The 24,249-nt window shown below is 40.7% G+C and overlaps 1 pseudogene; it reads left to right on the top strand.

Moving 5' to 3' along the window:
• The first annotated feature begins 7,071 nt into the window (after window positions 1-7,071).
• On the top strand, window positions 7,072-16,328 carry LOC114512974 (annotated as a pseudogene).
• Window positions 16,329-24,249: the final 7,921 nt, after the last annotated feature.

The following is a 24,249-nucleotide window of genomic DNA, read 5'->3' as shown; positions in this document are numbered from 1 at the left end:
ATATATGGGAAGTGAGTGAAGTGACTGGAAAAGGGGCAAGTGCCGAGCAAGCCTCCAGCAGCCAGGCAGCAGCACTGTCCCCTCTCCGACCGCTCCCACATCATACAGAGCCACAAAGTGGTGAAGCGGGTTGCCCTGCCCTGGTGAATACCTAAGGCTCTGTCCCTTACAATATAGCAGGTGCACTGATGGAGAGTCAAAGAAGCTCTACTTAATTCACAGAAACAAACACAGGGAGGTTTCCAAATCAAGGAGACAAAGAAATATGGCCCAAATGAAAGAACAGAACAAAACCCCAGAAAAAGAACTAGATGAAATGAAGATAGCCAATCTATCAGATGCAGAGTTCAAAACACTGGCGATAAGGAGGCTCAGAGAACTCACTGAGTATGGCAAAATCATAAGGGGAAAAAAGAAGCATACACTAAGTGAAATGAAAAATCCACAGGGGCATGTACAAAAAAAAAAAAAAAAAGAAAAGAAAAAGAAAAATTCACAGGGAACCAACAGTGAAGGGAAGTAAGCCAGGGCTCAAATGAACAGTTTTGAAAATAAGGAAGAAATAAACACTCAACCAGAAGATAATGAAGAAACAAGAATTCAAAAACAATGAGGAGAGTATAAGAAGATTCTGGGACATTTCCAAAAGTGCCAACAGCCGGATCATAGGGATGCCAGAAGGAGAAGAGGAAGAAAAAGATATTGAAAACTTACTTGAAAAAATAATGAAAGAAAACGTCCCTAATTTGGTGAAAGAAATAGACATACAAGTCCAGGAAACACAGAGAGTCCCAAACAAGTTGGACCCAAAGAGAGCCACAACAAGACACGTCATAATTAAAATGCCATAGGTGAAAGAAAAAGAGAGAATCTTAAACACAACAGAAAAGCAGAGATTTATCTACAAAGGATTCTCCATAAGACTGTCAGCTGATTTCTCAAAAGTAACTTTGCAGGCAAGAAGATATTGGCAAGAATTATTCAAAATGACAAAAAACAAAGACCTGCAACCAAGACTACTCTATCCAGCAAAACTATCATTTAGAATGGAAGGGGAGGTGAAGTGCTTCCCAGACAAGGTAAAACTAGAGGAGTTCATAATCACCAAGTCCTTATTATATGAAATATTAAAAGAATTTATTTAAGAAAAAGATCAAACCTAAACACAGTAAAATGCCAACAAACTCACGACTTTCAACATCTGAATATAAAAAACAAAAACAAACTAAGCAAATAACTAGAATAGGAACAGAACCATAGATGTGGAGAACATTTGGAGGGTTGTCAGCTGGGAGGGGGAAGGGATAGGACGGGGGAAAGGTACAAGGATTAAGAAACATAACTAGTAGGTACAAAATAAACAGGGGGGTGTTAAGAATAATATAGGAAAGGGAGAGGCCAAAGAACACATATGCATGGCCCACGGACATGAATCAAGGGGGGAATTGCTGGAGGGAAGGAGGGGACCAGGCAGGAGGGGGCAAAGGGAGAAAATTGGGACAACTGTCACAGCATAATCAATAAAATATACTTAAAAATAACCTCAAAAATAAATGAAAGATTTTATTTACTATTTAGAGAGAGGGAGGGAGAAAGAGAGTGAGAGAAACATTGATGTGCAAGAGAAACATCAAACAGTTACCTCTCACATGCCCCCAGCTGAGGACCTGGGCCCACAACCCAGGCATGTGCCCTGACTGGGAATCAAACCAACGATGACATCAGGCATCAGAGATGATGCCGGAGTATCAGGTAGCATTTGATTTTTGAAGGAAAATCTAGTTTTGGCTCCTGCACTAGGATTGCCCAATTTACAGAAACCTTTCAAATTATACATTCATGACAAGGGTTTGGACTGAGTGTACTAATCCAGACTCTGGGAAATGTCCCTTGACCCATAGCCTATCTCTCAAAGAAGTTGGATCACACAATAAAGAGATGCCCAGAATGCTTCCAGGAAATGGCAGCTACCTGTGATATATAAGAAGTGGAGAGCTCACTTAGGGACGGCCTACTATGGTATTTGTACCACACCAGGTCTTAATGCTATCAGAAGAGAAAGGACAGCATGGGCTAATGGCAAGGAGTATGGAAAGATACCAGGCCATTCTGTTAGATGACCCAAATGTTACCTTTCAGACTACCGCAACCTGGAACCTGGCCACCTTGCTCCCAGACATGGAAGGAGATTTGGTTCTCCAGCATGACCACTTGGAAATCATTGGAAATCAAGTTCATTCTAGTAGGCTGGATCAGCTGGACTAGCTGCTGGCAGCACCAGACTGGACACTATATACAGATCGGAGCAGGTTCATGGAAATGGTCAGCGATGAGCTGAGTATGTAGCAGTCACCATAGGCAAGGTGATAGCCCAATCCCTTGTGTCAGGAACTTCAGCACCAAAGGCTGAATTGATAACCATTACCAGAGCCTTAGTACCAGGGAAGAAGGTTAATATCTACACAGACTCCAGATATGCTTTCATGGTAGTCCACACTCATGGGGCAATATGGAAAGAGAGAGAGCTCTTAAGCTCCAGGAACAAGGACGTCAAACATGCAATAGAGATCTCACAGTTGCTGGAGGCAGTGAATCTATTGAACCAGATTGCCATAATACACTACCCAGGACACTGAAGGGACAGTTCCCAAATGAACCAGGGAAACCAACTGCCTGACAAAGCAGCAAGATAAGCCACTGTAGGGCTGCCATGCCTGGGAGCTTTGATCCCCTGCTGGGACTTGTCAAAATTTAAACCCCATTACATAGAAAGAGATGAGGAATGGGTCTATGAATGGAGATTCTCTAACACTGACCTTAATTCTATATGGAAGATCAATCAATACTCATGGTATGATCTTAATCCCTGAGGCCCATCCTCAAACAACTACATGAAGGGATCCATTATGGAAAGGATGCTTTAATAGACCTAATTAGGCCACATCTGATGCACCCTCACTTGCAATGGACCATCCAGAGGGTTACTCAAGCCTGTCAAGCATGCGCCCAAAACAATCCTAAAACAGAACATGCCCTGGTGGGAAATGTGCTACAACATAAAGGGTTATGCCCATTTGAAGACTGACAAGTAGACTTTACACAGATACCTAAAACCAAAGGAAACTTCAAATTTTTATTAGTTTTTGTAGACACTTTTTCTGGACGGGTAGATACATACCCTACTATTACAGAGAAAGTGACTGAGGTAGCAAAACTTTTACTTAAAGAAATAATCCCCAGGTCTGGGCTTCCTCACAGCATTCAAAGTGACAATGGACCATCATTCATTTCAGAGATATCTCAGAAGATGAGACAGGCACTACAAATTCAATGGAAATTACATGCGTCTTGGAGATATAAATCTACAGGAAAGATTGAGAAAATGAATCACACAATAAAGAAAACCCTGGCAAAACTATGCCAAGAAACACATTTGAAATGGGACCAAGCATTCCCTATTGCCTTACTCCAAATTAGGGTGGCACCGAGAAGTGGGCTTAAATTAAGCCCTTTTGAAATAGTTTATGGGAAACCCTTCCAAATGTCTGTTTTAGGAATGCCCCCCTTTAGCTTTAGAGCATGGGCCAAAAATTAAACAGTATGTACAATATTTAGGGCAAACACTAACATTTTTTAAAAAGATTATATTTATTTATTTATTTTTAGAGAGAGGGGAAGGGAGGGTAAAAGAGAGGGAAAGAAACATCAATGTGTGGTTGCCTCTTGTATGCCCACCACTGGGGATCTGGCCTGCAACCCAGGCATGTGCCCTGACTGGAAATTGAACTGGCAACTCTGGTTTGCAGCCCATGCTTAAGCCACCGAGCTACACCAGCCAGGGCTCAAACACTAACATTTTTGCACAAAGTTTGCTTATTGCAGGTCCATCATCCATCTGACAAGTCCTTATGCTTCCTCCAACCAGGAGACTGAGTCTCACTAAAGACCTGGAAGACTCAAGGCCCTGAACAGCAGTTAGCTGAGAAATGTACCAGCCCCTATGGTGTTCTGCTGGCAGCACACTCATCTCTAAAGCTCATGGGAATCAAGCCTTGGATCCACCACACACGGATAAAGTGGGCGCCACCTGAGGAGGACTCCGACCCTGCTGCTGTGCTTGATTCCGAAAGGGAAAGCTGGAGATCTGCACTCGTGAAGGAGATTGAAAATTCCTCTTTCGGAAAGAGATAGCAGCTCCCCATGCTAAGTGACAATGTTTCTTTTATTTTATTTCAATTTATTTTATTTTCCTTTCTTTCTTTTGACACAATAAAGATTTGACAAGGAATAAAACCAAAGAGCCTGTGTTTCAAGAAGTCAGGGAATGTGTTTGCAAATCTAAGGACTTTTAGCTGTCCAATACAGACTTAGAGTATGATCCTTTCCATTGTTAAAAGGACAAGGATTGAAAATGAGTTATGCTACTGAAGGTGTAAAGAAGGTTTGTGAAGGTTGTAGAAGAATGTATGGAAGGCAATTTTGAAGGGCAAGCATTGAAAGTGAGTTATTCTAAAGATGAATAAGAAAGTTTGTGAAAGTTATAAAAAGGTCTATAAAAGGTTTGTGAAAGTTGTAGAAGTTTGTGAAAATTTTAAATTTGAGAAGAAGTTGTATTGATTTAGTAGTGGAAGGCATAAAGCATGAAGATGCAATTTTGGTGGATATCAGAAAGACAAGGATTTTCCCTTTTTGCTTTGTATTTTTCTCTCTGCTAGAATTTGGCATTCTTTTTTAAAAAATATATCTTATTGATTATGCTATTACAGTTGGCCCCTTTTTTTTTCCTCCCAAAGGGAAATGTTTCCCCTCCACACTATACTCCCCTCCCACCATCATTCCCCCACCTTAGTTCATGTCCATGGGTCATACATGTAAGTTATTTGGCTTCTCCATTTCCCATACTATTCTTAACCTCCCCTGTCTCTTTTGTACTTACCATTTATGCTACTTATTTCCTATACTTTTTCCCCCAATTCTCCCCAATCCGCTGATAACTCTCCATGTGATCTTTATTTCTTTTTTTTAAAGATTTTATTTATTTTTAGAGAGATGGTGAGGGAGGAAAAAAGAGAAGGAGAGAAATATCAATGTGTGGTTGTCTCTTGTGCAACCCCCAGCTGGAGACCTGGATGGAAACTGAGGCACGTGCCCTGACTGGGAATCAAACTGCTGACCCTTTGATTCGCACGTGGGCACTCCATCCACTGAGCCACACCAGCCAGGGCTGATCTTTATTTCTGTGAATCTGTTCCTGTTCTAGTCATTTGCTTAGTTTGTTTTTGTTTAATTTTAAAAAAGATTTTATTTATTTTTTTAGAGAGAGGGGAAGGGAAGGAAGAAGAGAGGGAGGGAAACATCATTGTGTGGTTGCCTCTCACATGTCTCCTACTGGGGACCTGGGCCACAACCTAGGCATGTGCCCTGATTGGGAATCAAACCAGTGACCCTTTGTTTCACAGGCTTGTGCTCAGTCCACTGAGCTACACTAGCCGGGGCTGTTTTTATTTTTTTAGGTTCAGTTGTTGATAGTTATGAGTTTGTTGTCATTTTGCTGTTTGTATTTTTGATCTTCATCTTTTTCTTAGATAAGTCCCTTTAACATTTCATATAATAAGGTCTTGGTGATGATGAACTCCTTGAACTTGACCTTATCTGGGAAGCACTTTATCTACCCTTCCATTCTAAATGTTAGCTTTGCTGGATAGAGTAATCTTGGATGTAGGTCCTCACCTTTCATGGCTCAGAATACTTCTTTCCAGCCCCTTCTTGCCTACAAGATTTCTTTTGAGAAATTAGCTGATAGTCTTATGGGAACTCCTTTGTAGGTAACTGCTTTTCTCTTGCTGCTTTTAAGATTCTCTCCTTATCTTTAATCTGGGGTAATGTAATTATGGTGTACCTTGGTGTATGCTTCCTTGGGTCCAACTTCTTTGGGACTTTCTGAGCTTCCTGGACTTTCTGGAAGTCTATTTCCTTTGACAGTTTGGGAAAATTCTCTTTTATTATTTGTTCAAATAAATTTTCAATTTCTTGCTCCTCCTCTTCTCCTTCTGGCACCCCTATGATTCAGATGTTGGGATGTTTAAAGTTGTCCTGGAGGTTCCTAAGCCTCTCCTCATCTTTTTGAATTCCTGTTTCTTTATTCTGTTCTGGTTGAATGCTCATTTCTTCCTTCTGCTGCTAACTGTTGATTTGAGTCCTGGTTTCCTTTCCTTCCCTGTTGGTTCCCTGTACATTTTCCTTAATTTCACTTTTCATAGCCTTCACTTTTTTCTCTATTTTGCTTTTTTAAAAAATATTTTTTAAATTTATTTTTAGAGGGGAAGGGAGGGAGAAAAAGAGAGAGAGAGAAACATTAATGTGTGGTTGCCTCTCACGTGCCCCTCACTGTGGACCCACTGGGCATGTGCCCCGACTGGGAATCGAACCAGTGACCCCTTGCTTCACAGGCCTGCACTCAACCCACTGAGCCATACTAGCCAGGGCTATTTTGCAACCATGTTCAACCATTTCAGTGAGCATCTGGATTGCCAGTGTTTCGAACTCTGCACCTGAAAGGTTGGCTGTCTCTTCATCACTTAATTGTATTTTTTCTGGAGCTTTTATCTGTTCTTTCATTTGGGCCCTATTTTTTGTGTGTGTTGGTGCACCTGTTACATAGTAAGGGACAGAGCCTTAGGTATTTGCCAGGGTGGGACAACCTATGTGGCTGTGTTGTGGCACTGTATGTGGGGGAGGGATATGAAAGATAACAATGCGACCTGGCTGGTGTAGTTCAGTGGATTGAGCGCGGGCTGCAAACCAAAGTATCGCAGGTTTGATTCCCAGTCAGGGCACATGCCTGGGTTGCAGGCCACGGCCCCCAGCAACCGCACATTAATGTTTCTTTCTCTCTCTCTTTCCCCCTCCCTTCCCTCTCTAAAAATAAATAAATAAAATCTTTTTAAAAATTTAAAAAAAGAGAACAGAAAGTACAATACTGAATGATTCTATCATGTTTTTTAAAAAAAGGTAACAATGCTGCTTACTCAGCTCTCTGCCAGCTTTCAGTCACTTCCCCTGCTACCCACCATGAAATTGGGACCTTTTGATGCTGACCCCTGGGTGAGTGGATTTGTGTACATTCTAGGACTCTGTGGGTCTCTCCAATGAACTCTTCTGTGAGGTTGGGAGTTTCTCCCACCACCTCAACCCCCACAGGTGTTTTCAGTCAGAGGTTTTGGGGCTTTAGTTCCCTGCACTGGAACCCTGGGTTGTGCAGTCTGTCTCACTCTCCAGTTGTTCTTCCCTGTTTATCCCCATGCACATGTGGGACTGCCTGCTCCACCAGCTTCCACCTGGCCAGGTCCACCAGCTACCACTGTGCTGTGAGTCCTCTCCACCTGGCTGCCCTCTCCACCCCTCCTACCGGTCTGGATGAATGTTTCTTCTTTAACTCCTTGGTTGTTGGACTTCCATACAGTTCAATTTTCTGGCACTTCTGGTTATTTCTTGTTTTTAAATTTGTTGTTGTCCTTCTATTGGTCGTGCAAGGAGGCAAAGTGTATCTACCTACACCTCCATCTCCAGTTGGGATCAGAATTTGGCATTTTTAATGAGTGAATAGTGGCATAAAGTTTCTTTGCATAAATCCAATAAGACCAGTTTCCAATTGTGATTTTATTAACCAAATCTTTAACTGGAATATCATGTCTGAAGGAGGCATGCTTGTACTCGGGGTGTCACCAGAAAGCCTTGAGGAGCTGATGTTGACTTTCAAAGCTAAAGAAAGCCCCCTGGAAAAATGGACTGGTACCTTGTTTGGTTGTGTGGTTCATGGCAGTCTTTCTGGGTAGGGAATGAAAATTGCTTCCCTGAAAGATGGCAAGGAAGGAACTTTAAGACATGTTGGGGACCTCAAGGATTTGAGGAATACTGATACTGAAAGCAAAGCCTGATGGTAGGTGTGCGGCTTGGCTTCTGTGCCCAGAAGCTCCATCTACAGGTTCCTTGTATAATTTCCAGCAAAGCAGATTTAAAGGGCCTATGGAATTAATTGCTTTTTTTATTGTGTTTGTGCAAATAATTAGCCAAAATTTAAAACTGGACTTAATGCAGTCTCTTTGATGACAATGAGGGTGATCTTAGGGAGAGGGAGTCATATTTCATAGAAAACCACAATGCCCAGTTGTGAATATTGGGCTCTAATACAGCTGAGTGTCTTCGAAATTTTGTTTTCACTTGGAAGCTGAACTGGTTTCTGTATATGCCATACAGATCTTATGTCAGCACCTGATGACATTACCAGAGATGTTCAATTTACAGGTAAGAATAATTTATCAAATTGTCACTGTTTAATAATCATTAGAGCAAAGGCTTTGCAACTGGACCTCTTCTCTTTTTTTAACATTTTTTTTTATTGTTGTACGAGTACAGTTTTCTGTCCCCCCTCCCGCACCCTGGACCTCTTCTCAAATGACTGTCTTGAGGACTCAGAGTCTGGTTTATGATTTGTCATGTGAATTCATCTTTGTGTTCTTCCCTCTGTTTTCATAGGGTGTATACCTTCTAACCTTCTTGTTAAATTTGTCATCTCTAGAATACAACAAAATGCCAACTTGTCCAGAAATGCTATCCTTTGGACACTGCATATGCTGCTTCCCAGGGACAGCCAGCTGATCTGGACTTTGCAAGATCCTTCTCCCTCATGTAAATTCTTCCCTCCATTCCAGATGCACCCCCCCCCGCCTTTTGTTAAGAATCGCTGGCCCTGGCTGGCGTGCCTCAATGGATTGAGTGCTGGCCTGCAAACTTAAAGGTCATAGGTTCAATTTCCAGTCAGGGCACATGCCTGGTTGCAGGCCAGGTACCCAATTGGGGATGTGCGAGGACGTGCAAGAAGCAACCAATCAATGTTTCTCTTGCACATCGATGTCCCCCCCCCCCTCTCTCCCTCTCTCCCCCCCACACACCCTTCCTCTGTCCAAAAATCAATTAAAAACATATCCTTGAGTGAGGATTTAAAAAAATAGAATTACCCTATATCCCAAGAATTCTATTTCTGGGTATATACAGTTCCCAAAAGAATTGAAATCAAGGTCTCAAAGGTGTTTTTGTGCACACATATTCATAGCAGCATTATTTACAGTAGCTTAAATGTGGAAACAACCCAAGTATCCACTGGATGGTGAGTGGATACACAAAATGTGGCATATACATTCTGTGGAATATTATTCAGCTTTCAACAGAAAAGGAAATCCTGAAATATGCTACAACATGAATAAACATTGAGGTCATTATGCTAAGTGAAATCCAGTCACAAAAAGACAGATACTATAGCAGAGTAGGCAGAATCATAAAGACAAAAAGTATAATGATTGTAGCTAGGGGCCAGGGGGAGGGGATAATCGGGAGTTATTGTTTAACAGGTGCAGAGTTTCAGTTCTAGAGGATGAAAAGTTCACAGGATGCATGGTGGTGATGGTGGCACAACAATGTGGAGTTATTTAATACACAGAACTGTACACTTAAAATGGGTAAGATGGTAAATTTTATATATGTGTATATAAAAAAGGAAAAAAGTAAATTGTTTGCCTATATACCAGCAATGAACAAGTGGAATTTGAAATTAAAAATTCAGCATCATTTACCTTACTACCCACCAAAATGAAATACTTGGGTATAAATAAAACAAATATTATATAAATGTATATGATATTTTTGATAAAAACTATAAAACTGATGAAAAGTCAATGAAAAATTAAATAAACAGAGAGATAGTCTATGCTCACAGATAAGAAGATTTGATTTTGTCAAGATGTTAGTTTTTCCCATGTAACTTAAAACCTATTCAAATATAACCTTATTAGCCAATGTCACACTAATAAATTTATTAAAAAGAAAAAAAGGATATTAGTTCCTCCCAACTTGATCTATAGATTCAACACAACTCCAGTCAAATGACCATCAGGTTACTTTGTGGATATTGACAAATTTATACTAAAGTTTGTATGGAGAGACAAAAGACACAGAATAGCCAATGCAATGTTAGAGGAGAAGAACAAAGTCAGAGGGTTGATGCTATTTGACTTCAAGACTTCCTATAAAGCTACAGTAATTTTAAAAACTAGTGCTACTGGTGAGATGACAGACACACAGATTAGTGGAAAAAATACGAAGCCCAGAAAGATTGACATAAACATAGCCAACTGATCTTTGACCAAGGAGAAAAGGCAGTATAATGAAGAAAACAGAGTCTTTTCAACATATGGTGCTGGAACAACTGGATGTCCACATGCCAAAAAAAAAAAAAAAAGTCTAGACACAGTCATTATACCCTTCAACAACGTTAAACTTAAAAACTTAAGTGTAAAATGTGAAACTGTAAAACTCCTAAAAATAACACAGGAAAATATCTAGATAACTTTGGGTATGACAACAACTTTTTATTTTATTATTATTATTATTATTATTTTATCCTCACCAGAGGACTTTTTTTTATTGTCTCAAGAGAGAAAAAAGGAGGGAGGAAAGGAGAGAGAGAAACATTGATTCAAGAGAGAAGCATCAGTCCATTGCTTCCCATATGTGCCTGGTCCCGGGGTCACACGCACCCAGACCAGGAATCATAGGCGCCAGGACCACGGATTGTACATGCCTGGGCTAGGGTCCAAAACTGCAACCTCAATTCCTGGTCAAATGTGCCCTGACCAGGAATTGAACCCACAATAATTGGTTTAAGGGACAATGCTCTAGGGTGACAGTAACTTTTTAGATAACAACACCAAGGACAAGGTAAAAAAAATAATTAATACTTGGATTTCATTAGAATTTAGAATTTCTGTTATGTGCGACATGCTGTCAAGAGAATGAGAATGCAAGCCACAGGCTGGGAGAGAAATTTGCAAAAGATGTATCTAAGAAAAGAATGTTATCCAAAATATACAAAGAATTCTTTTTTTTAAAGATTTTATTTTTATTTATTTTTAGAGAGAGAAGGGAGGGAGATAGAGAGAGATAGAGAGAGAGAGAGAAAGAGAGAGAGAAACATCAATGTGTGGTTGCTGGGGGTTATGGCCTGCAACCCAGGAATGTACCCTGGCTGGGAATCGAACCTGCGACACTTCAGTTCACAGCCCACGCTCAATCCACTGAACTATGCCAGTCAGGGCAGAATTCTTAAATTAAACAATAAGAAGACAAACAACTCAATTAAAAATTTATAAAAAGACCTGAACACACACCTCACCAAAGAATATATACAGATGGCAAATAAGCAAATGATAAGATGATTCACATCATATGTCATCAGGGAAGTGCAAATTAAAACCATGAGATACCACTACACACCTATTAGAATGGCCAGAGTCCAGAACACCGACACCACCACATGCCAGTGTGGAACAACAGGAATTCTTATTCATTGCTGGTGGGGATGCAAAACAGTGCAAACACTTTGGAAGACAGTTTGACAGATTCTTACAAAACTAAACATACTCTTACTGTACAATCCAGCAATTGCACTTTTTGGTATTTCCTCAAGTGAATTGACAATTTCTTACACAGCCCTGGCCAGGTAGCTCAACTGGTTGGAGCATCATCCTGATATGCCAAGGTTGCAGGTTTGATCCCTCGTCAGGACACGTGCAAGAATCAACCAATGAATGCATGCATACATGGAATAACAAATCAATGTTTCTGTCTCTCTCTCTCTAAAAAAATCTGTGCATAGATAAACCTGCACATGAATGTTTATAGGAACTTAACTCATAATTACCAAAATCTGTGAAGTAAACAAGATGTCCTTCAGTAGGTGAATGGATAAATAAACTGTGGTGCATTCAGACAATCTAATGTTATTGAGCCATAAAAAGAAATGAGCCATCAAGCCATGAAAAGACATGAGGAACTTTAAGTGCATATTATTAGTAAGTGAAAGACGCCAATCTGAAAAGGCTACATACTGTATGATTCCAACTATATGACAGTGTAGAAAAGACCAAACTATGAAAATAATTTTGAAAAATTGGTGTTTGCCCGGAGTTGGGGGGAAGAAGAGATGATGAGACAGATTACAGAATATTTAGGGCAGTGAATCTGTTCTGTATGATACTATTAATAGTAAATACATGTCATTATACATTTATGAGCATTTGCAGAATGTATAACACCAAGAGTGAACACTAGTGTACACTGCAGACTTCAGCTGATAGTGATGTGTCAATGTAGGCTCATTGATCATAATTAATGTACCCCTCTGATATGGGGTGGGTAGAGGAGGTTGTGCATGTATGAGAACAGGGGTTGTGTGAGAATTCTTTGTACTTTATGCTCAATTTTTCTGTGAACCTAACACTGCTGTAAAAAATAAAGTCTCCTTGATAGAAAAAATGCCATGTAGTTTTCAGAACACCAGCTCCAGCGTCACAGCAGTGTATAGAACAGCGGACTTAAAGCTGAAAGACACAGTTGTAATCACATAGGAGCCTTATTTTCTTTAATCTGGCCTTTTATTTATATTTTTTCCCTTTGATTCAAACTGGCCTCACCTAGCACCCTGACTCACTTACCTCACTCTCCTTTGCTTTAATATTAAACCCTCAGGACAATAAGATTCTGGTTGGCCCTTAGTAGTCTTAGAAACAAGGTCCTGGGGTCTACTGACTACTGAGACAGTGTTCTTTTCTGTTTTTTGAAAAAATACTTTATTGAAAAATTTTAAAGATTTTCTTTATTTATTTTTAGGGAGAGCAGAAGGGAGGGAGAAATAAAGGGAGAGAAACATCGATTGGGTGCCCCCTGCATATGACCAACTGGGGACCTGGCCTGCAACCCAGGCCTGTGGCCTGACCGGGGATTTAACAAACAGGTGACCTTTTGGTTTGCAGGCTGACGCTTAATCCACTGAGTCATACCAGCCAGGGTAAGACAAAGGTTTCAATCAAACTAAACATAATATCTTAGCCTCAGTTGTGTGTTAGCTCCAGACCCAGGAAAGTAGAACAATCCCACAGAACAAATCCTTGTGAAATTATAACTGAGAAAACAGAGATTCGGCTGCCTGCCCCAACATAAGCCAAACTCGTGAGGCAGGTGCTGGTCCAAAAGAAAAGAGGTTTTATTCAAGTGCCATGTAACTTGGGAGAATGGTGGCCTCCTGCCTCAAAGACTATTTCCTATTCCTGCTCAAGCCCCCATTCTTATAAGGATAGGGAGGGGAGGGCAAGTTTTTTTGTATCCAATTACCTTGCCAACTTTTGGTGCACTCAGGGCCCTATCCATTCATCTTTCTAGCTTTTGGCTTCCTCAGCATGGAAACCTCCTTCTGCAGCCATCCTGGCCAATGTGGGGAACTCCCTGCACTCTGACTGCCTATGCTAACACAATTGGACAGAACAACTCCATGGCTGTCATGGGGACCAAATGCAGTGATCAATTACCCCCTACCCTAGTACCAGCCAATCAGTAGAGACCACCACCCTAATTCTGTTGGTCACCATGATTAATCATTTTCCCCCATTTACTGGAAGCCACTGGGGAGCCAGGTCTTGGAGCATGAGCTCCTGTGACTCTGGGTTTGGTGCTGTTTCCTTAATGAATTCTTGCTCTCTTGGTTGCAGATTCCTGCTTGTGTCTCGTGGGGCTTTGATGCACGCAGGCATATGGAGCCCTTCAGTCTCGTAATATAGTCTGATAATCAGCACACTCTTCTTGCAAACAATACAAGAAACCTGGAAAAATTTAACTTTATTCATCAGCCTCCAATGTATTTGTTATTGTTTTGGTGTGTTTTAATTCTATCTTAATAGTTAAATTTTAGAAGATATTAAAGTAGTATTGTTTTTTACTCTCAGTGATCATGTAGGATTTTTACCTATTCTCCACTTCATTTCTTTGAAGGTAATCTGGTTCTATGGCTGCTTTTAATTTGCATGTGGTAAAATTTGCATGTGGTAAAAATTTTCATACAGTGAAATGCGTGGGCCTCATGTGGTGTAGGTCAATGAGTTTTGACAGATGTGTACACTTATAACCTTATTCTGGATGCTTCTAAGACCTGCTATTTTTTAAATATGTTAGTCAGTTTCACTGTGATATGTGTATGTGTAGACTTCTTGTCATCTAGACTGCTTGAAATTTGTTGGGCTTCTTCATTCTGTGGGTTTGTGTTTTTCATTAGTTCTAGAAACAGTTCAAATGTAATCTTAGCTTCAATTGCTCTTACTTTTTCCAGAACTCCAATTAGTTAAATTTCTCACTTTACTCTCCATATGTCTTATTTTTCTCTTTCATATTCTCTTTGTTACTCAGTATTTAGTTCTGGATATTCTCTTTTAATTTATTTTCAAGTTTATTAATCCTATCTTCAGTTAAGTCTAAACTACTCTGAGTTTTTTTTTATATTAAACATTTTATTTATTTATTTTTAGAGAGAGGAGAAGAGAGGGAGAGAAACATTGATGCAAGCGAGAAACATTGATCGGGTGCTTCTCACACGCACCCGGACCAGGAACAGAACCAAAATCCAGGCGTGTGCCCTGGCCCAGAATCGAACTAGTTATTTTTGCTTTGTGGGACAACACCCAACCAACTGAGCTACACTGGTCAGGGCTCTTTGAGTTTTTCAAAAGAAAATTTAAGTGGAAGTTTTCAAATACAATAGAAAGGAAAGCATAATGGATCTCCATGTACTCATCACCTTGTTTCATCTATACCCCTCCCACTTCTCCCAGACTCCCATAGAACTATTTTAATGGAAATGCCAGATATTATACCATATCGTTGGTAAATACTATGTATCTCAAAGACTAGGGCTGTTTTTTAACATAACATATAATAATACCATTATTACATCTAGAAACTTGAACATAAAAATACTAAATTACATCTAACCAAATTAACACTGATACCTTTTTTTTTTCACTCAGCAAATATTTATTAAGCAACTACTGAACTACAGGGACAAGGGGTAGAACAATGAGATGGATGAATGGAATCTTGCCCTGGAGGAGCTTACAGTTTGGCGGAGCCGTAAACAAACAGGCGGTGAGCCAGGTGGCAGGAAGCGCTGCAGCACTGCACTGATGACATTCGGTCCTAGTCTTCTCTGTCCCCTTGTACAACAGCGGCCCGGTTTCCCTTTGGTAATAAAACAACGATGTCTTAACGTCATATCATATCCAGCCAGTGTCCGAATTTCCCTATTAGCTCACAAAAGCCAGTATTTTCTTTTATTTTATTGATTTAATTTATTTACAGTATTTTATTTTTCAATTTTCTTAACATTCAATATTATTTCATGCCCGCTTCAGGTGTATAGCCCAGTGGTTAGACAATCATGCATGTACAACGCGATCCCCCAATAATTCAAGTACCCACCGGGCACCGCACGAAGTTATTACAGGCCACCGCCCACCTTCGCCGTAGCGCCGCCCGAGGAGCCGGTGAGGGGTCCGGGCCGAGGCCCGCTCGCTCGGCGGTGGAAGCCACTGCCGCTGCTGACCCCCGCCCTTCTGCCCCAGTCCCGGCCTCGGTGGTGCTGGCGCCCCCTCCCGCCTGCCGCCTGCCGCCTGCCGCCTGCCACCTGCCGGGCGCTCCGCTCGCTCCTCCGGACAGAGGAGGTGGGGCTGATGCTCGAGGGGCTGCAGTTCCGGGGCACGACCACCCGCGTCAGTGTCATCGCGTCCCGCCAGTTCAGCGAGGCCACGATCCCCACGGTGGGCTTCCGCAGGAGGAAGGCGACGAAAGGGAACGTCACGATGGAGCTCTGGGACATGAGAGGGCAGCCCCATTCCCTCCTTTACAGGAGGGGGGCAAGTGGGAGCAGTACTGCCGGGCGTCAACGCCATCGTTTGCATGATAGATGCTGCAGATCGCGAAAAGACAAACGACAAGGTACAAGGAATTCCAGTGCTAGTCCTTGGAAGCAAGAGACATCTTCCTAATGCCTTGAATGAGATAAAAATCATTGAAAAAACGAATCTGTCTGCTATTCAGGATAGAGAAATCTGCGGCTCTTCAATTTCTTGCAAAGAAAAGGATAATATAAATATCACACTTCAGTGGTTTATTCAACATTCGAAATCTAGAAGAAGCTGAAAAGCATCTCCTAAAGTCCCTCCTGGCTATAATCCTAGAATTATTGTCCGTTCCTCTGAAGTACTTCCCAGAATATGGTCCTTCCTAAACCCAAGAAATTGCCTTTTTCAGAGTTTATTTCTCATGTGCACTGCTGAAGATGGGTGTCTCTAATCGTTTGTAAAGAACCAGCTAGAGTTGTCACATAAAGTCAGCACACACACAAAGGCTTCTTGCACACACTTTTCTTACACAGTGTGTAGAGCTTTTTTAAAACATTATTATAGAATCCAGCAGCTTAACACTGGTACTGACCTGATACAGCATGAAGTTTCTAGTGCCAAACACAGTATTTAGAAAAATTTTAGCTGAGTCCTGTAGGATATAAACATCATGTTTCCATTGCCCACCAGTGCATGTGCGACGTCTAATTACATCTGAGGAATTTTAAAAACGGCCTGCAGGGTGTAGGCAGAGGCACCAGATCAGTATTGTTTGTTCTTTACATGTGATCTTATGTGATGAAGTTTTAAAACTTTCTGCTGTCTGAGACTTCCTCATCATGAGAGAGCAGCTGGGGACATGAGAAAGAACTAAGTAAGGCATGCTGTTTTATATTTGTCCAGATCATTACTTCTCTCTCTCTCTCTCTCTCTTTTTTGCTGGTTCAACACAGTTTTTTAAGGATTTGGGAATTGAAGAATTCCTCGAAAGCTTTAATTAATTTAGAGCATTCCAGCCAATACAATAAATGTTCAGAAAAAAGTTATTACAATATTATTGACTATGTTCTCTAAGCTGAACTTTATACCCCATGACTATTTGGTAACTACCAATTCATATTTCTTTTTTAAAATATATTTTATTGGTTATGCTATTACAGTTGCCCCATTTCCCCCCTTCACTCCCCTCCACCCTGTACACCCTCTCCCACCCACATACCCTCTTTAGTCATGTCCATGTGTCATACTTATAAGTTCTTTAGCTTCTACATTTCTCATACTATTCTTACCCTCCCCCTATCTATTTTCAACCTACAATCTATGCTACTTATTCTCTGTACCTTTTCCCCCTCTCTCCTCCTCCCACCCCCCTGCTGCTAGCCCTCCATGTGCCCTCCATTTCTGTGGTTCTGTTCCTGTTCTAGTTGTTTGCTTAGTTTCTTTTGGTTTTGCTTTAGGTGTGGTTGTTAATAATTGTGAATTTGCTGTCATTTTACTGTACATGTTGTTTTTATCTTCTTTTCTTAGATAAGTCCCTTTAACATTTCATAAAATAAAGGCTTGGTGATGATGAACTCCTTTAACTTGACCTTATCTGAGAAGCACTTTATGTGCCCTTCCATTCTAAACGAAAGCTTTGCTGGATAGAGTAATCTGGGATGTAGGTCTGTGTCTTTCATGACTTAGAATACTTCTTTCCAGCCCCTTCTTGCCTGTAGGTCTCTTTTGAGAAATCAGCTGACAGTCTGATGGGAACTCCCTTGTCAGTTACTGTCCCCTTATCTCTTGCTGCTTCTAGGATTCTCTCCTTCATTTTTACCTTGGCTAATGTAATTATGATGTGCTTTGGTATGTTTCTTCTTGGGTCCAACTTCTTTGGGACTCTCTGAGCTTCCTGGACTTCCTGGAAGTCTATTTCCTTTGCCAGAATGGGGAAGTTCTCCTTTATTATTTGTTCCAATAACTTTTCCACTTGTTGCTCTTCCTCTTCCCCTTCTGGTACCCCTATAATTCGGATGTTAGAACGTTTAAAGATGTCCTGGAGGTTCCTAAGCTTCTCCTCGTTTTTTTGAATTCTTATTTCTCCATTCTTTCCTGTTTGGTTGTTTCTTTCTTCCTTCTGGTCCACTCTATTGTTTTGAGTCCCAGTTTCCTTCCCATCACTATTGGTTCCCTAAGCATTTTCCTTCATTTCTTTTATGGTAACCTGTATTTGTTCATCTAATTTATGTCCAAAATCAACCAATTCTGTGAGCTTCCTGATCACCAGTGTTTTGAACTGTGCATCTGACAGATTGGCTATCTCTCGGTCGCTTAAAAGGATGAGTCCTGGGGCATTGATTTGTTCTTCTGTTTGAGACACGTCTCTCTCTCTCTCTCTTTTTTTTGGGGGGGGATCTGGTCGCTGCTGTTATGGTGAGGGGCGGAGCCTTAGGTGTTCACCTGGGCTGGGCACCCCAGTTGCTAGATTGTGACATTGTATGTGGGGGCGGGGTCGAGAGGGATCAATGGCGGTAGCTCCATTCTCCGTGGGACCTCAGTCCCTTCTCTGGGGTCCTGGGTTGTGCGGTCTGCCCTGCTCCACAATGGCCGCCTCACTGGGTCTGCAAGCTGCCGCTTGCATACTCAGCGTCCACCCGCTGGGATCTTGTGTGCCCCAGATGCCCTATGCGCCCAACTTTCTCTGCTCTCCTTTCTGCGACCTGCACTACAACCTGTGCCTGGCTCCTCCTCTTGGCCCCCTCCTACCGGTCTGGATGAACAGGTCTATTTCAACTTCTTGGCTGTCTGACTTCCATTCAGATAAATTCTCTGTCAGTTCTGGGTGTTATTCTGCCTCTAAATTGTTGTTGTTCCAATCTTGGTTGTGCATGGAGGTACGGTACGTCCACCTATGCCTCCATCTTGGCTGGAAGTCCCAATTCATATTTCTTAATCGCTTCACCATTTTTCACCCAGTCCCTTAACCCCACCATCAATCATCAGTTTGTTTTCTGTATCTGTAACTCAGTTTCTATTTTGTTTGTCTACTTTGTTCTTTAGATTCCATATATCAGTGAAATCACATGGTATTTCTCTGTCAGACTTATTTCACTTAGCATAATACCATCTAGGTAGGTCCATCCATATTGTCACAAATGGTAAGGTTTCATTCTTTTTATGGTGAGTAATATTCCATTGTATCAATTGCCACAACTTTTTTATCCACTCTTCTATTCGTGGGCATGTGGATTGCTCCCATATCTGGGCTATTGAAATAACACTGCAGTGGATATAGGGGTGCACATATCTTTTTAAATTAGGATTTGGAGTTTTTTCAGATATATACCCAGAAGTGGAATTTCAGGGTTCATAAAAGTCTTTTTATAGATGGTTTGATTCAGAATCCAAACAGACCTATACATTGCATTTGGCTGATGTGTTTCTTAGATGTCTTTTAATCTTCAACTGTTCTCATCTCCCCTTTTTTTCTTGCAATGTATTTGTTGAAGAAACTGGGGCATTCAATCCTGTTTTGTTCCTGATTGCAACAGACTCACATTCTGATGATGTCACTTAACATATTCTCCTACTTCCTGTAAACTGGCAGTTATATTTAAAGTCCTATATTTTGGGCAAGACTGCTTCATAGATAATGCTCTGTATTTCCCATTGTATGCCGTCATGAACAGAATGTCTAGTTGTTCCTCTTTTCATGATGTTAATTTTTATCAGTGTATGTACGTACGGTCAGCTTAAGTCACCTATTAAGCCTCTTAACTAATGCTTCTGACAGTAATTGCTGACTATTGCCTAGATCAATTATTTCATTAGGGTTGTAAAATGACAACAGTACCTCATTCCTTCTGCACTTACTAACTGGGATTCTTCTATGAAGAATAACTGCATCTTAAACTATTTAGTTTATCCATTCAGTTTTTAACTTAAAACTTCATATTTTTATTATTAAAACCTCTATTTTAAAGATGTTATGTCATCTGTATAGTTTTCTGTTTTCTGATATGTTTTCAAATTTCTCTTATTTAAGTATAGTAAGTATAATTATTTTATAAAGTATCAGATGATTACAGCATTTAAAGTATTTGCGGCTCAGTTTCTGCAGTTGTTTCTTCTGGTTCTCATTTACAGTATCTTATCTTTTTTGTGTTTAGCCATTTTTATCATGAGCTACTACAGTAACTTCCTTTGGAAACTGATTTGTAGTTCTTTGTTGCCTAGGATGAAGGGACATGTTTCCAGAGTGGATTTGTGTTTGCTTCTGCCAAGTGCCTAGGGCAGTATACTCTCCTCCTTGGAACCACTTAAATCCAAATTTACATCTTGAGTTTTATTTAATCACCCAAATGTGAAATTGGACTGCAAATTTCTTTTAAAGCTTAATTGTGGTCGCAAATTCCCCTATTCCATTTGGTGCCAAGGCATGCTTTCTTGCAGTTCCCTGGAGGTGGAGAGCTGTGGGCAGCTTCACTACAGGGAGGACCTTCTCTCAGACTCACCACCTCAAGTGGGCCATCTGTCCCTTCCTTTAGACAAAAAAAGCACAATAACAAAGCTTAATTCTGTAATTTTTAAAAAATATATTTTTATTGAGTATGTTATTACAGTTGTCCCATTCCCCCCCTTCACTCCCCTCCACCCTGCATGCCCCCTCCCACCCACATTCCCCCACTTTAGTTCATGTCCATATAAGTTCTTTAACTTCTACATTTCCCATATTATTCTTGCCCTCCCCCTATCTATTTTCTACCTACCATCTATGCTACTTAGCATCTCTGTACGTTTTCCTCCTCTCTCCTCCTCCCACTCCCCTGTTGCTAACCCTCCATGTGATCTCCATTTGTGTGGTTCTGTTCCTGTTCTAGCTGTTTGTTTAGTTTGTTTTTGTTTTTGTTTTAGGTGTGGTTGTTAATAATTGTGAGTTTGCTGTCATTTTACTGTACATGTTTTTTTAAATCTTCTTTTCTTAGATAAGTCCCTTTAACATTTCATATAATAAGGGCTTGATGATGATAAACTCTTTTAACTTGACCTTATCTGAAAAGCACTTTATCTGCCCTTTCACTCTGAATGAAAGCTTTGCTAGATAGAGTAATCTTGGATGTAGGTTCTCGCCTTTCATGACTTGGAATACTTCTTTCCAGCCCCTTCTTGCCTGTAAGGTCTCTTTTGAGAAATCAGCTGACAGTCTGATGGGAACTACTTTGTAGGTAACTGTCTCCTTTTCTCTTGCTGCTTCTAGGATTCTCTCCTTTATTTTAATCTTGGGTAATGTAATTTTGATGTGTCTTGGTGTGTTTCTCCTTGGGTCCAAGTTCTTTGGGACTCTCTGAGCTTCCTGGACTTCCTGGAAGTCTATTTCCTTAGCCAGAATGGGGAAATTCTCCTTTATTATTTATTCCAATAACTTTTCCACTTGTTGCTCTTCCTCTTCTCCCTCTGGTACCCCTATAATTCGAATGTTGGAACATTTAAAGATGTCCTGGAGGTTTCTAAGCACCTCCTCATTTTTTTGAATTCTTGTTTCTTCATTCTTTTCTTATTGGTTGTTTCTTTCTTTCTTCTGGTCCACTCCATTGATTTGAGTCCCAGTGTCCTTCCCATCACTATTGGTTCCCTGTACATTTTCCTTTATTTCACTTAGCATAGCCTTCATTTGTTCATCTAATTTGTGACCAAATTCAACAAATTCTTTGAGCATCCTGATTACCAATGCTTTGAACTGTGCATCTGATAAGTTGACTCTTAGTCGCTTAGTTATATTTTTTTCTGGAGCTTTGATCTGTTCTTTCATTTGGGCCATATATATTTTTTTTTTTTTTTTTGTCTCAGCGGGCCGGTTCCTTAGCGAGGGGCGGAGCCTTACGTGTTCACCAGGGTGAGGAAACCAGTTACTGGGTTGTGACACTGTATGTGGGGGAGGGGTCTGGGAGGGAATAATGGCGCTTGCTCCACTCTCTGCCAGGTTTCAGTCACTTCCACCTCTTCCCCCAAGCAAACTGGGCCCTTCTGGTGCTGATTCCCATGTGGGTGGGCTTGTGTACGTTCTAGGACCCTGTGGGTCTCTCCATCAACCACTCCTGTGAGGCTGGAGGTTTCTCCCGCTGCCTCAACCCCCACCGGTGTTTTCAATCGGCGTTTTGAGGCTTTTATTTCCCCACACTGGGACCCTGGGTTGCTTGGTCTGTCTCACTCCCCAGTTTCACCTGGTTTACCTGCGTGCAAATGTGGGACTGCCCGATCCTCCAGCCGCCTTGTGCGCCGCGTCCCTCCACGATCCACCGCCTTGCTTGGTCCTCCAGCTGCAGCCTTGTGTGACCAGGGGTCCACCAGACGCTGCTTTGCCATGGCCCCCTCCAACCCCTCTCCAACCGGCTGCCCAACTCCGCCCCTCCTACCGCTCTGGATGAATATGTTTACTTTAACTCCTTGGTTGTCAGACTTCCATACATTTCAATTTTCTGTCGGTACTGGTTGGTTTTTGTTTCTAAATTATTGTTGTCCTTATTTTGGTTGTGCAAGGAGGCACAGTGTGACTACCTATACCTCCATCTTGGCCGGAAGCCTAGTTCTGTAGTTTTTTAAATGCCCTCTAAGCAGATGAGACTACAATGTTTCAAATCTCTATAGTTTACTGACTTCATTTAGATTCAGGGCTGTTAATTCCTTGCTATTATGTTAGCTTTACCATGCTTTTAAACTTTTCCGGAACAAACTATTACTTTCATTGGAACTTGTCTTCTCCCTCGCTCCTTAGCTTTCTAGATATTTATTATTAATATAACCCCAAACTCTCCTTTGCCTATACAAATCTCTTCTCAATCAATTCAAATGCATTAGGTATTCTGTCAATTTTGTTTCTTGAAGAAATCACCCCCAAATCCTCTGAACAGCTCTAATCTTGACGAATTGATCTCTAGCCCTGCCCTATAACTTGGAATCTCCCTTCACCATTGCCCTTGGGATACCTTTTGTTTTTCTTTTGTGCTGGATCTTCTATTTCTTGGGTTCCATACTGTTTTCTTTATTGACTTGTTTTTACTGATTTGTCTTGGTGTAATAAATCCTTTCCTATCTTTTTGAAAAACTGTGCCTGGAATATCAATATTTTGAGAAGTTATATATCTGAAACTGTCTATATTTTGGATTTAAAATTAAACCAGTTTGGCCAAATATAAATTTGAGGCTAGCAATAATTTTCTTCTAAATTTTGAAGGTGTTTCTTCATTGTATTCTACCTTACAGTGTTGATGAATTGACAAGTCTAATGCTGTTCTGATTTTTTGACCCTTGCAATTTGATCTTTCTCTCTGGAAACCTGGAATTATTTCTGCATCCAGTGTTCAGATTGTCTGTAATGACATGTCTTGATGTGGCCCTGATTTGTTCTGCCTGATACTATGCCCTTTTAATTAGAGACCCAGTTCTTCATTTCAGGGTAATACTTTTAAAGAATTTCTTTGATTATTCTTCCCTCTGATTCTCTGTTCTCTTTCTGAAACTCTTATTATTCAGACGTTTGGCCTTCTGGACAGGTCCTCTAATTTGTATTAACTTTCTCCTAAAGTAGAGCAAATTTATTCTTCAACTTTATCCTACAATCTTTCTACTGAATTTGTATTTCTGATATCACAGTTTTGAGTTCCAAGAGCTCTTTTTGCTTATCTGAATAATAGATACTTTTTAAATAGCTTCCTGTTGTTATTTTATGGATACACTATATTATTTCTCTGAGGATATTAATGATGAGTTTTTGTTTTATTTTTAAAGTTTTTTTCTCCCTTACAATTGTTGTTTCTTCTAAATTTCTTTCTTATTTCTTCCTTGTTTTGCTTTTTTGTATACTGAAGACTTTCCTCAAATGTCTAATGATCCTTGGCTGTCTGCTACTACTTAAGAGTGAGGACATTAAAAAGCTTATTGGAAAGAATGTGTGACGGCTGGGCATGTAGGCCAAGGGTTTACCAAAACTGTAGGATTCCTTCATCTGTTTCATTAAGAGAACCCTGATGACAGTATCTTTGGGATTTCTTTTTTGGGCTGTCAGATTCCCCAGAAAGGTTTTCCAAATTACAATCATACTCTTGTTTACTTTTGTTTTGGGAATCAATTTCTCAGATTTGCTCAGCTAGTTACCATTATTTCACTCGTTTGTTGGCTTTTAAAATGTTGCTGCTGTTGTGGCCTTTCCCTCTCTTTGTTTTTATACGGCCTGGAGGATAATTTGTGCATTCGGCCCCCTCCCCCCAGTCTTTAATGGAAGTCCTGTTGCTTATTTATACTTTTATCGCAAGAGGACAACATATTATACACAGAATCGTGTAGAAATATTTTGACACAATTACCAGATGACTCTAAAATTGTATGCATACATAAAAAGAGAAATGCTTTTCTGTAATTGTTTGGCAACAAGCAGTATTTTTCAGCGGTATTGCGTGCCCCCACCCACCCACCCATTGGCGTCAATACCCCG

Source organism: Phyllostomus discolor, chromosome 2 (assembly GCF_004126475.2).
Source record: "Phyllostomus discolor isolate MPI-MPIP mPhyDis1 chromosome 2, mPhyDis1.pri.v3, whole genome shotgun sequence".
Taxonomy (NCBI): domain Eukaryota; kingdom Metazoa; phylum Chordata; class Mammalia; order Chiroptera; family Phyllostomidae; genus Phyllostomus; species Phyllostomus discolor.
This window is presented reverse-complemented; position numbering and strand designations above follow the sequence as displayed.